The 14,489-nt window shown below is 46.6% G+C and overlaps 1 protein-coding gene across 3 annotated transcripts in view; it reads right to left on the bottom strand.

Moving 5' to 3' along the window:
* PIGZ (phosphatidylinositol glycan anchor biosynthesis class Z) overlaps positions 1-6,581 on the bottom strand; it is a 56,388-nt gene extending 49,807 nt beyond the window's left edge. For 2 of the 3 annotated variants that reach the window (XR_008392920.1, XR_008392921.1), the window contains exon 1: positions 6,368-6,581. The gene's annotated coding sequence lies outside the window, so the exon portion shown is untranslated. Of the gene's footprint in view, positions 1-5,304; positions 5,593-6,367 lie in introns of those variants that run through there. The other variant, XR_008392919.1, reaches the window with a different exon arrangement.
* Positions 6,582-14,489: the final 7,908 nt, after the last annotated feature.

Here is a 14,489-nt window from a genome sequence, read left to right as displayed (position 1 = left end):
TCTTTAGCTACCCTTTCTTCTCCTTATAAAAAGGTCGTCTTGAGATGAGATGTTAGGATGTTTTTTAGGGTACATAACCCACCATCTTCTCAGATTACCAGCCTCTGAATAAAACACTCATAAAGATTCAATCCTTGGACTTCCGGCCAAGATGTGGGCGCAGGTGGAAACACTGTGCCTCCGCGCTCAACCAAGTTTAAAGACAACAAAGTTTTAGTACCTAAAACGCAGCCAAAACACAGAAAATTGAACTGTACGGAAGTCCGACAACAACGAACCATTCGGCCAGACTGGTAAGATGGGCGGAGCCAGCGGTGGAGCGGGTTCAGCCAGGAAAGATCGGTGGACCGACCTAGGCGTGCAGGCGGAGGTTGGTAGATCCCAGGCATGGGGAGGCAACGGGCAGACCCAGTGAGGGCGCAAGGAGGCTGGTTGACTGTGGTCACACATTCGCGCGCAGATAAACTAGGCAAAGAAGCGAGCAGTGAGACAGACCATGCAGGCTAGGGCCCCAGCAATGGGAATTAGAGCCTGAAAGCACCAATTAGAAACACTTTTGGGGTCGAGGTGCCGGGAGAGGCACAGGGAGATACCCACAGGGTCCTGGAGGGTACACAAGCCCACACACCCGGGAACCAGCACCAGAAGGGCCCAATTTGCTTGTGGGAAGCAGCAGAGGGGACAGAAATCTGAGAGAGAGTGGACAAATGCCATTGCACCTCTCTGATCACGCCCCCACATACAGCATCACAAACCAGTGACCTGGGTGGCCCCGCCCTGGTAAACAACTAAGGCTCCACTCCTCGTACTTAACAGCTCAAAAGACCAAAAATGGCTCAAGAACAACTCAGAGCCCCAGAGCCGATAAATCTAAGTGATGAAGAAATAGCCAAACTTTCAGATGCACAGTTCAAAACAATGGTGATCAGGATCCTCACAGAACTGGTTGCTTTTAGTCACAAATTAGAGAAACATATGAAAGCTAAACTAATTGAAATGAATGGTAATGTACAGGAAACCAACAGTAATGGAAAGGAGACTGGGATTCAAATCAAGGGAGTGGACCAGAAAGAGGAAAAAAATGACCTAACCGAAAAGAATGAAGAAACAAGAATTCAAAACAATGAGGAGAGGCTTAGGAACCTCCAGGACATCTTTAAATGCTCCAACATCTGAATTATAGGGGTACCAGAAGGGGAAGAGGAAGAGCAACAAGTGGAAAACTTATTTGAACAAATAATAAAGGAGAACTTCCCCAATATGGCAAAGGAAATAGACTTCCAGGACATCCAGGAAGCTCAGAGAGTCCCAAAGAAGTTGGACCCAAGAAGAAACACACCAAGGCACATCATAATTATATTAGCCAAGATTAAAATGAAGGAGAGAATCCTAGAAGCAGCAAGAGATAAGGGGACAGTCAGCTACAAAGGGGTTCCCATCAGACTGTCAGCTGATTTCTCAAAAGAGACCTTACAGGCAAGAAGGGGCTGGAAAGAAGTATGCCAAGTCATAAAAGACAAGGACCTACATCCAAGATTGCTCTATCCAGCAAAGCTTTCATTTAGAATGGAAGGGCAGATAAAGTGCTTCTCAGATAAGGTCAAGTTCAAGGAGTTCATCATCACCAAGCCCTTACTATATGAAATGTTAAAGGGACTTATCTAGGAAAAAGAAGACAAATAATATGAACAGTGAGTGGACAGCAAACTCACAGTTATTAACAACCACACCTAAAACAAAAACAAACTAAGAGGACAGCTGGATCAGGTGGGGAACTATAGAAATGGAGATCACATGGAGGGTTAGCAACAGGGGAGTGGGAGGAGGAGAAAGGGGGAGAAGGTACAGAGAATAAGTAGCATAGATGGTAGGTAGAAAATAGATAGGAGGGAGGGCAAGAATAGTATAAGAAATATAGAATCTGAAGAACTTGTGACACATAGACATAAACTAAAGGGGAAGAATGGTGGGGGAGGGGTATATAGGGTGGAGGGATATGAAGGGGGGAATGAGACAACTGTAATGGCATAATCAATAAAATATATTTTAAAAAAGATTCAATCCTTGTCTCTACTCATTGGTTCTGGTAGTGACAGGCAGCATGAATACTGCCTTTTCTGGTTTCAATTTCAGGAGTCCTTATCCTCCTGTAGGTATTGTTTCTGAGCACACTCACCAATAATCTTGTACAGAAATCTGTCTCAGTGTGATTTTCAGGGAGTCTAACCTATGATGGTGGAACCAGGAAAAATCCATGTAATAGATTCCAAACTCAAATCTTGGCACCAGCTCACCTGGGGACTAGCTGTCAATGAGGATCTCAGGCACATAGTTGTGGTATAATTGTTAACATTTTCCCAGGGGAGAAAACTGGGTTGGGATTCTGGTGGAAGGGATTTCGCTGGTGTGTTCTGGTCCCTATACATTGTGTTTCATGCTCACTGTGCTAGCTTGAGCCTTGAGCTAAGTCACCATCAGTAGAAAGTCCTTGGTTTCCTGAAACATGAAGGGGTGGGACCAACCAGTTGGACCAAGTCGATTCCCTGAGGCCTCTTCAAGCTCTAGCATCCTAGGTGATCCTAGGTGAACTAGCGATGGGGGTTTTAGTGGGATGGAAGTGCTCTCGAGCCAAGAGAGGCAGTGTGTGGAGGGGCCTGAAGGAGATTTTCTGTGTCCCCACTTTGCCTGAAGCAGATCTTTGATCCTGGGCTCAGGTCCCTGCATGTGGCCCTTCACTTCCTCCCCCCAGCCCTTCCCTGGGCTGCTGGTTCTGATGCCAGTGTAACCATATGCCAGCTCAGACTGGTCCTATTCTGTTTAATGATACCTGCAACCAAACTTTAAACCTTGGACACACCACTCACAATTAACACTGGTGAACCCTTAACTGCTACCCCTAAAACCCCTGCCCAAAATTCTGGACTAGGAAGACGGTTTTGAGCAATGCGTTTTGTCTCCTTGCCAGACAATTGCAAATAAAGCTCCTTTTCTCAAAAGGTGGTGCCATAGTATTGGCTTCTGTGTGCAGTGGGCAGCGAACCTCTGTTCAGTAACAACTGGGCTCCTGTAGCTGACCCAGCTGAGCCAGGATTTTTGTCCACTTTCCTCAGGATAACCTTGGCCTCATAGACTTCCCTTTCTTCCTCCCATGTCTACTTGCACGCAGGCAGGATGTTGTAGGCTCAGGATCACAGGCAGTTGCAGAAGAAGCTGGAGAGAACAGACCCCCTTGTGTTTGAGCTCTTGGATTGGCCTGGGCAGGCGGGGCCTCACTCCACCCCCTCAAGGTGACTGTGTGGGCACTTGGCTTACCTGTAACTCACACCTCTCAACCAGCCCATGAGGCAGACAGACACTCAGGGAGGAAATGGAACCTCTGAAGGGTTAAGTGGTTTTGTCAAGGTCCCACAACTCATGGTAGAGCCAAATCCACATCCAGGACTGAGTAGCTCCAAGCCTGGCTCCCTCCCCCAGCCCTGCTCCACCTCCTGGGGGGTGGCGATCACAATGTCCTGACAAGAGACAAGGGGATGTGAGATGTTGGGACTGTGATCAGAACAGTGGGAGGTTTCTTTGTTTTATTTTTTCCCCCCTAAGATTATATTTATTTATTTTTGAAGAGGAGAAGGGAGGGAGAAAGAGAGAGAGAGAGAGAAACATCAATGTGTGGTTGCCTTTCAAGCACCCCCTACTGGGGTCCTGGCCCATAACCCAGGCGTGTGCCCTGACTGGGAGTCAAACCAGCGACCCTTTGGTTCACAGGCCGGCACTTAATCCACTTAGTTACACCAGCCAGGACAAGGGTTTTTTTGTTTGCTTGTTTCAAAGTGGAAATGATCAATAATTTAGAATACTTAAAAATTCAAAATATGGTAATTTAAAGGACAAAGTAAAAGTTACCTTAACTTCCAATTAGAGATAGTTACCGTTACCAGTTTGGTGAACAGATTTCCACACAGCTCTGTGTGTGTGTGCGTGAGTGTCGTTTTATGCTGATGGAACCATATACAGTCTCAGAACCTGCTCTCGTTACTCAACAATATGGCATGGAAATCTTTCCGTATCAGTAAATATAGCTCTTAATGGCTGCCGACTATCTGCTGTGTTTCATTGCAAATGATAGTGTGTACGACTTTTATTTGTCAAACCCAATACTGCTTGGCATTTTGATTGTTTCCAGTGTGTCACTGTCATAAAAACTTTGGAGAGAACACGATCACACCTCTGCCTTGGCCATGTGCCCACCTACCCTCTTAGGGCACGTTTCAGCAGGTAGATCTTAAAGAAAAAGCTCCACAGCCATGGTCTTTCTCTGCCCCCTCATTCCGGGCACAGATTCTGGTTCCCGGGGGCTCCTTCCTAAGGGGCCAGTGGCCTCCACCCCCAGGTACTCTCACAGCGGGTGGCAGAGACACACACGCAGGGATGCGGCCTTTTTCCTTGGGAAGTTCTGGTTAAGGGGCAGGAATAAACCCTTGCCCCCAAACTGTGACATTTCCAAGTCTGAAGACACAGCCGGTGCACATGAGTCAGTCCTGGCGGGGTCTGCAGATGGCCTGCACTCTGCCAGGGTCTTGGATTTGCCTTCCAGGGGGCCCGTGGGCCAGCAGGGGCCCAAGGCTGCCAGAGGGCCAGAGGGAAAGCCTGCCAGACATTAGCCTGGGTTTGGGGCTTCACTGACTCACGCTTCTAGTCAGTTTTATTCAGGAAGCCAGGCCTGTAGTAGAGTGTGGGTATGTGGAAGGGGGCCAGGCTCACAGCTGGCAGGGGAAAAGCCAGAGTTAGATCACTGTGGGGTGACAGACAATTCTCATGCACTTGGGTGGGAGGGAGAAAGGCAGGTGGTTGAGGGGTTGTTGGGATAGCCACTCCATTACCAGACTTTTGCCTATACGTTAGCCAGGCAAGGTCTATTTAAAAAAAAACACACAAAGTGAGGGTAACTTTCACAATCATTTACAACTACCTCTCCTGACTCAACACACACACATGTAGCTTTTTGCCAAGAGAAGAGACATAGGGGAGCTTGACTTATTTCACCATTTTCAGGGCAAGGTTTCCTCTCCACCACTGTAGTGTGTCTGGAAGGAGCAGGTTGATTTATTGGGGTACACTGATTCCATCAAGGGCTAGGCTTGGGGTCCAGATGAGGCCTTCCAAAGGGGACAGGAGAGAAGGAGGGAGAGCACAGGAGTGTCCCAGAGTTGGTGGCAGTGTTAGACAGAACAAGGATCCCAAGATCTGGTGGTTCTTACTAAATGCTACTCTTTTTTTTTTTTTAAAGATTTTATTTATTTATCTGTAGAGGGGAAGGGAAGGAGAGAGGGAGAGAAACATCAATGTATGGTTGCCTTTCGTGCGTCCCCTGCTGGGAACTGGCCTGCAGGGAATGGGCCTGCAACCCCGGTATGTACCCTGACTGGGAATCGAACCGCGATTGTCTGGTTCGCAGGTCCGCACTCAATCCACTGAGCTATATCAGCCAGGGCTAAATGCTGTTCTTGATGAATGTTAAAGTGTAGCACAGTACTTTGCAGACACAGCTGTAAACAGGATGACTTTGACAGGAATCCACCAGGTAAGTGTAGCCAACTGCAAAGCAGAAATCAACGTGTAATTAACCAAATAGTGTATATTAGCAATGGCTAAGCCTCCCTTCAGGGAGACGGGGCCTTGGACGTGAATGTGCTGTCTCCTTTACTTGTTGTAAGTAAATAAAACTACCTAGTGACAGCCACATCTTATTCATGAATAGAATACTCCAATCAGCAAACTCCTGTTCTGTAACAGCAGGATCCTATCTACTGAGGCTACCGGGTCGTTTCTGTGGAGTTGAACATTCTGGGCTGATTCCCACCAGCCTGACCACGAATTTGGCTGCCGTGGTCACCCATTAGCTCCTCCATCCAGATGCCTTTTGCAAAGTGACTCTGGAGCATTCTTCCTCTCACTGAGGTAGTAGGGGTCCAGTGGACCATCCCTCTGACTACAAGGGCCGTGGATGGGGCATAGGGCCACAGAGTGTGAACCCCTTTGGGGATGTCAAAGGCTTATGACTATTGGACTGAGTTATTGCTGACACCTCTAATTCTGTGGTTCAGGATTTCTCTTCGGCTGAACTTGGATAAGACACAGACTCCAGGATGTCACCTCTTCCCAATTTCCTGCCCATCACTAAAATCCCTCTTTATGCCCAACCCTGGCGCTTGTAGCTGGTTCTCGATTCTGAGCCACAGAAGGAGACCTGTTGGTTCATCCCCACCGATGAAGAAACAGAGGCTATGACTTTCCTCGAGTCACACAGCCTGTTACAAAGACAGCAAGTCCCAAGGGCCCATCCCGCCCTCTTTGCACTGTTACCACTTACATCAGTTAGGAGTGCATTCAGCTGAAACAACAGCAAGCTGGATTAGCCATCAGGGAATCCGATGAGACCAGGCCAGGCCTGGGCACTGCCACTCAGCCTCGGTGCTCCCACCTTCTTGCTCAGCCCCGCTCACCAGGTCCTTTTCCTTGAGCTGGTGCCTCACATAGGAAGACTCTGCTCTATTTTCTAGCTATTGTGTCTGCGTCCTGGGCTGGAGAAGGAGGAAGTGCTACGCTAGCCCCATCTGCCCTTTTAAAATGCCTTCCTGAAATCCAAACTCTCTAACTTCCCCTCATGTTTCATTGGCCAGAACTGGGTTGCACGGTGACTCATAGCAAATATTTTTAGTGGGGCTCATTGCCATCCTGAACGAAACTGAGGTCTGCTAGAAAAGACAAAGGGGAGAAGGATATTGGATGGTCTCAGGCAGAGCCTGCCATGACGTTGACTGGGTTGGGATTTTGGCTAAGAATGGCCTACTTGGTAAGTCACCGGGCTTATCTCTTCATCCCCCCTATGTCCCAAAGGTTGGCCACAGGAGAGACCACGTAGTGGATTTTCTGCTGAGTTGGGGTTTCTAAGGATATCAGAAGCTAGGAGGAGGAAGAGGCTGACCGCATGCCTTCCTCCTGCTAATCTTTGAGTTCTGCCCTCTAACTGAATGTGCTGCTCAGAAATGCAGGGTGGGGTGCAGGCCGGTGGGACGAGGGAGCCACTTTTTAGGCAGGGGAGTGAAGTCAGAATGTGGCTCCAAACCCTCACCTGCCCACCGGGATGCCTGGGCTGGGTTCTTTGGTATCATCCTGCACATCCCGCCCCTCCCCATGGAGAGCACAGCACCATCCATGCTCACAGTCCTGCCCCTTCTTCCAGACTGGGCCCAGCTTCCTCCCCCCAGACCTTGTAACCACTCGCCTTTCCCATCCAAGCCATCCACCTCACTGGGGCAGGCACCTGTCATACTTTCATGGGGTGTGAGCTAATGCTTTCTTAAAGTGCCCTTCAGAGCGAGGTAGTCTAACCAGTAGCATCAGCATCACCTGAGAATTTGCCAGACATGCATGTTTTCAGGCCCAATATTGGCTCCTGAAGTCAGAGAGCCAAGTTCTGGTTTAATAAGCCCTCCAGGTGATTCTGATTCACTCTTGGTTTGAGAGCCACCGACCGTAGACTGACTTGAAGGCTGTGAGACAGCTTCTGAGCTGTTGGGGCCAATCCAAAGGCAGCTGGGAAAGGCAGAAATTTAAGAGTCCACATGGCCCTTGCTGGTGACTCAGTTGGTTAGAGCATCGTCCTGTGAACTGAAAGTTTCAATTCCTAGTCAGAACGCAACTTTGGGTTGCAAGTCTGGTCCCTGGTCAGAGCACGTACCTAGGTTTCGGTTCTGTCCCTGGTCAGGGTGCATATAGAAGGCAACAGATGGATGCTTCTCTCTCCCATCAATATTTCTCTCCTCCCTCTCTCTCCCTTCCCCCCTCTTTGAAAATCAATGAGTACGTCTTTAGGTGAGAATGAATGAATGAATGATCCACCTGGCCCCCCTGCACTTCAGCACAGACCAGACCAGGCAATAACCCTGTGAAGACTGGTATCTCTAAGTCTAAGAATAACTGTTTACAGCTAGAAACTACTGAGATACCTTCCAAATTTTCGTTTCATAGATTTGGGAACTGAGAGTGAGATAGGAGAAAAAATATTTGCCCAAATATTTTTTGGCAAATAGCAAAAGTGGAACTAGAATTTAAGTTTCCTGACTCCTAGGTGTGTGATCTAACTTTTTTCCAAATTGAAATATTTTTTTAGAAAATGGTAGCATTTATACCTATTGCACGAATATTACAAGGACGTGGTTCTAAGGAATCTATCCCCGTGTAAAGAAAGCCCTGGGGAGGATTCTGATAGTGGGGTGATGCCTTGTCTGCGATATGCAGTGTGGGCCAAGAGGACCTGCCTGTCCTTACTGGGGTGTCACTCACCTCTTACTGTCCCTTCTTCCACCACACCAGCACAGAGGCCTCTCCAAATGACACAAAGGTCAGGGCAGTGAACTTTGAACTCACTTCCTGTGTCTCGAGAGCCCCGAGAACAGAATTGCACAAAGCAGGTCACCCACCCCAACTATTTGTGGAGCCTAGGACACAAGTACCAGTGGAGGTCCACCTACCAAGTGGCTACATATTTAAAAGGTACAAATCAAGCTAACAAATAAGTGTTTTGTCTTCCTACTTTAACAAATGAAGCTTTATAAAGACTTGGCAGACTGGAATATGAAATGCAAAAAGAACGGGCTCCCATCTCTTCCCTTCCCATCCATGCTACACCCCATATTTGAGGGGCTTGTGTATGTCACCTGGATGCCTCAGCCTGTTCATCAGGCTCCATCTATACCTCCTGCAAAGAGCCACCTTTGACCACTGTTAGGAGGCAAGCCCTGGAGGAGAGTCCTGTCCAAACCCTAGATGCTGGCTCAGAAATGCTTAGGATAAAAATCTCAGAAGCTTCCAGTCAAGATGGTGGCAAAGGCAAATATGGCTCACCTCTTTGCACAACCACATGAAAATTACAACAAAAATATAGAAAAACCATCACTCAGAAATGTCAGAAAGCAAGTTGAATGGGAGTCTGACAACTATGGAATTGAAGCAACCACATCCACCCAGACTGGTAGGAGGGGTGGAGAAGCAGAATGGGCTGGTCTCTAATCCCCGTGTGGTGGATAAAAATTCGGGAGGGATATCACAGGAGCAAGCAGGCCCAACCTCACACTAGGGCCCCCAGCCTAGGGTCCAAATGCCAGAAAGATAAGTCCTTACAACTTGTGGCTACAAAAACCAAAGGGGATTGCGTTGGTGGAAGAAACTTCTGGAATCCCAAGCAGTTCCTTCTAAAAAACTCACACATGGACTCACCTACTCAGACTCACTACCTCTGAGCTCCAGCCCTGGGCTGGCAACTTGAAGGCCACCAGTGGCATACTGCAAGGAGCTGAAGTGTCTGGCATTGGGACAAGCAGAGGCCATTGTCCCTTTTCCAAGCCCATGCCTTGCACAGCCACAAAGCTGGCATGCTGGTGCCATATTTGGGACTCCATCAACCTAGGTAACACTATTTGACCTGTCTTGAAGAGCCACAGAGAATCCACCCCATCCAACTTATAGGCCCACCCAAGGTGCTTTTCCATATGAATAACTAGTCCTGGCTTCTGCTTCACAGCTTCTTAAATCCTCTCAAACAAGCAACAGCTGGCTTCAGGGATTCCCAGACTGGGCATTTAGCATCAGCCAGAATAGTTTCACAGCTTGGGAATCTCCAAGGCCAGCACAAGTAGCAGCCATCTCAGATTGTTTTATAGCTCATGCAGGGTGGCCCTGGGCAAAATACAGGTGGGGGCTGACCTTGTCCTGCACTACCCAGGAAACCCCAGGGCCTGTGCACCCAGTGGACAGCTACAGACCACGTCGGAACACCACCACCGGGCCCCTGCACAGCTGATTCTCCACAGAGGGCAGAGGTTAGTGGTCGGTGGTCATAGCCAGTCCTTATAGCTGACTGGCCTGGGCATACGCCTCCCACTGATTTGACAACAGCAATCAAGTCTCAACTACATGAGAAGAGTGTACTCAGCCCACAAGAAGGGTGCATCTCAAATGTCCAGCTTGGGTGAAAGGGGAGGCTGTGCCACTGGACCTCATAGGACACCTACTACATTAGGGCACATTACCAAGACAGGAAGTCATAGTGGCTCTAACTAATACATAGAAATAATCATGGGGAGGCTTCCAAAATGAGGCGACAAAGAAACATGGCCCAAATGAAAGAACAGATCAAAACTCCAGAAAAAGAGCTAAACAAGATGGAGATAAGCAATCTATCAGATTCGCAGTTCAAAAAACTGGTTATAAGGATGCTCAAGAACTTAGTGAGGACCTCAACAGTGTAAAAAAGATCCAGTCAGGAACAAATGATTCACAAATTGAAATAAATAGCAATTTACAGGGAAACAACAGTAGAGTGAATGAAGGCCAGAATCAAATCAATGATTTGAAATATAAGGAAGCAAAAACAACCAATCAGAACAATAAGAAAAAAAAGAACTCCAAAAAATGAGGACAGTGTAAGCAGCTTAAGGGACAACTCCAAGCCTTCCAATATTCACATTATAGGGGTGCCAGAAGGAGAAGAGAAAAGGAAGTAATTGAAAAATCTTCAAATAATGAAAAGAAACTTCCCTAATTTGGTGAAGAAAACAGACATGCAAGTCCAGAAAGCACAGAGAGTCCCAAACAAGATGGATGCAAAGAGGCCCACTTCAAGACACATCATAATTAAAATGCCAAAGGTTAAAAAGAAAGAGAAAATCTTAAAAACAGCAAGAGTAAAGCAGTTAGTTAATTACAAGGGAGTTTTCATAAGACCATCAGCTGATTTCTCAAAAGAAACTTTGCAGGCTAGAAGGCACTGGCAAGAGATATTCAAAATCATGAAAAGCAGCGACCTACAGCCAAGATTACTTTACCCAGCAAAGATATCATTTAAAAGCAGAAGTAAAGAACTTTCCAAACAAGAAAACACTAAAGGAGTTCATCATCACTAAACTATTATGATATGAAATGTTAAAGGGACTTAACTTATTTGATCTTGAAAAATAAGATCACAACTATCAACAATAAAATGGCAATAAACACATATGTATCAATAACTGAACCAAAAGAAACAAACTAAACAAACAAAAACAGATATTTGCCAATGATACATTGGGCAAGGGTTTAATCTCCAGAATATACAAAGAACTCATATGACTCAACACCAGTAAGACAAACAACCCAATTTAAAAATGGGTTAAGGACCTGAATAGACACTCCTCTAAGAAGGACATACAGATGGTCCAGAGACATATGAAAAGGTGCTCAACATCACTAGCCATCAGAGAGATGCAAATTAAAACCACCATGAGATACCACTTCTCACCGGCCAGGTTGGCCATAATAACCAAATCAATAAACAACAAGTGCTGGCAAGGATGTGGAGAAAAGGGAACCCTAGCACACTATTGGTGGGAATGCAGACTGGTGCAGCCACTGTGGAAAAGAGTATGGAATTACATGAAAAAATTAAAACATAGGACTGCCTTTTGACCCAGCAATTCCACTGCTAGCATTATATCCTAAGAATCCTGAAACACCAATCCAGAAGAACCTATGCACCCCAATGTTCACAGCAGCTCTATTTACAATAGACAAGTGCTGGAAATATCCTAAGTGCCCATCAGTAAATGAGTGGATCAAAAAACTGTGGTACATTTACACAATGGAATACTACGCAGCAGAAAGAAAGAAGGAACTCCTACCTTTTGCAACAGCATGGATGGAAATGAAGAATATTATGTTAGGTGAAATAAGTCAGTTGGTGAAAGACAAATACCATATGATCTCACCTATAAGAGGAATCTAATGAACAAAATAAACTCATGAGCAGAAGAGAACCAGAGGATTGGAAACATGGATTAGACTGACAGTGATCAGGGGGGAAAGGGGAGGGGATAATGCTGAGAGGAAGGGGAAGGGGCTAGTCAAAGAGCATATATAAATGACCCATGGACATGGAAGATGGTACAGAGATTGTTTCATTTTCTCCCCTTCACTCTCTTCAACCCAGGCCCTCCTAGGAGGGTTGAAGAGAGTGAAGGGGGGGAAATGGGACAACTGTAATGTAATAACAATAAAATAAAAAAAATTTACAGGGAGCCAATGGTGGAGTGGATGTAGGTGAGATTCAATGATCTGGAACATAAGGAAGAAAAAAAAATCACAATAGCAAAAAGAAAAAAACAATTAAAAACAAAAACAAAGGCTACGAAGGCTATGGGACAACTTGAAACATACTAACATTTGCATCATAGTGGTGCTGGAGGAAGAAGAGAAAGGGCAAGATATTGAAAACTTATTGGAAAAAACAATGAAAGAAAACTTCCCTAATTTGGTGTAGGAAATAGAAGTCCAGGAAGCACAGAGAATCTCAAACAAGACAGACACAAAGAGGCTCACTCAAAATACATTGTAATTAAAATGCCAAATATTAAAGATAAAGAGAGAATCTTAAAAGCAGCAAGAGAAAAGCACATAATTACCTACAAAGGAATTCCCATTAGACTGTCAGGTGATTTCTCAAAAGAAGCTTTGCAAGCTAGAAGGAACTGGTAACAAGTATTCAAAGTGATGGAAAGCAGGGACCTACAACCTAGATGACTCTATCCAGCAAAGTTATCATTTAGAATTGAAGGGCAGGTAAAGCGCTTCCCAGACAAGGTAAAGCTGAAGAAGCTCATCATCTCCAAGCCATTATCATATGGAATGTTAAAAGGACTTATTTAAGAAAAAATTTCAAGATTATGAAAATTAAAATGGCAGCAAATTTATAACTATCAAAAATTCAATCTAAAAAACAAACTAGCCCTGGCTGGTGTAGCTCAGTGGTCTGAGCGCGGGCCTGAGAACCAGACAATCGAGGTTCGATTCCCAGTCAGGGCACATGCCTGGGTTGCAGGCCAGTTCCCTGCAGACCAGTTCCCAGCAGGAGATGCACGAAAGGCAACCATACATTGATGTTTCCCTCCCTCTCTTCTTCCCTTCCCCTCTAAAGATAAATTTTAAAAAAACCCTAAATAAACAAACAGAACTGGAAAAGAACTGTAGATATGGAGATCACTTGGAGGGCTATCAGTTGGGAGAGGGAAAGGGGAGAATGGGGGGAAAGGTGCAGAGATTAAGGACCACAAATAGGCAGGTACAGAATAGACAGGCTGATGTGAAGTACAGCATAGGAAAAGGAGAAGCCAGAGAACTTACATGTATCACCCATGGACATGAACTAAGGGGTGGATTGCTGGAGGAACTAGGAGTGCTGGCAGAGCAAAGGGGGAAAATTGGGACAATTGTGATAGCGTAATCAATAAAATGTATTTTAAAAAAGAATTTCGGGGGCATGTGTACAAGGTGGGGTATGGGCTCTGGCTAAACTCATCCCTTTACCCATGACTCCTCCTGCTCGGCAGGGGCAGGTCAGGGGAGGGCTAGTTCCCAAAATGCGATCCCTGGACCAACAGCATGGGCACCACCTGGGAGCTGGTCAGAGCTGCAGACTGTCCGCCATGCTCCAGACCTACTTGCATTCTAACAAGGTCTGTGGGATTTGTGTGCATACTGAGGTCTGGAAAGCACTGCTCTAAAGCACAAAATCCAGGCCCAGGATCGCTCCTGCCCAGGGCCAGGGGTAGTAACAGTAAGGGTCAACAAGTATTTGCTCAATGAATGCCAAATATCATCTAAAATATGCATGGTAACCACTGGTTGGGGTGGTCACAATGCTTTCATTTCCTTTTTCTCTGGGGCCTCAGTGGCCAAGTTTCCACAAGGCACTGACCTGAGCTGACTGGTCACGTAGGAGGCACCTGACCCACAATGGGCCAATCAGTTGATCTCTCAGAAATTTGAAACTTCATCCCAAAACCAATCTCCTGGAGTAATAAATAGCAAGTCACAGAGACCACCTTTCTTGCACCCGTGATATATCAAGCATGGCGTTTTATGTGTAGTATAATCTGAGCCTCAACCAAGGACATGCTCACTGATTTTAGAGGAAAGGGAAGGGAGGGTGAGAAACATCGATGTGAGAGAGATACATCGAATGGTGCCTCTCCTGCATGACCCGACCAGGAATCAGACCTGTGAGGTCAGTTTATGGGACAACACTCCAACCAACCGAGTCACAACGGCCAGAGCATACTCGGCTCATTTCTAGATGAGGCCATGGGGCCCGGATGTTCGGTAACTCTCCCAAAGCTTCAAGGCAGTGAGAGGCCGCACGGGGAGAGCTGAGTAATGGGCTGAAACTGAGCCATGTGGTGTGGTCCAGTGTAGGGATACTGTCACCAACTTCTGCCACCAGGTCTCCAGGCTGCCCAGCTTCACCATGAGTGGGCCAAACCCCCAGGAAATGGCCTCTGTGCAGTGGGGAGCAAGACCCAGCTCTGTAAGATGTCTGCGGTGAGGGAGGAAGGCTGCCCTGGGGACAGAGTGAAGGTCGGGGGATATAAGAGAGGGGAGCATAGAGAACCTCCACTCCC

This window comes from Artibeus jamaicensis, unplaced genomic scaffold, assembly GCF_021234435.1.
Source record: "Artibeus jamaicensis isolate MK-2021 breed Jamaican fruit bat unplaced genomic scaffold, CSHL_Jam_final contig_793, whole genome shotgun sequence".
NCBI classification, from domain to species: Eukaryota; Metazoa; Chordata; class Mammalia; order Chiroptera; family Phyllostomidae; genus Artibeus; species Artibeus jamaicensis.
The sequence above is the reverse complement of the archived record's forward strand: the minus strand, read 5'-3'. Positions and strand labels throughout refer to the sequence as shown.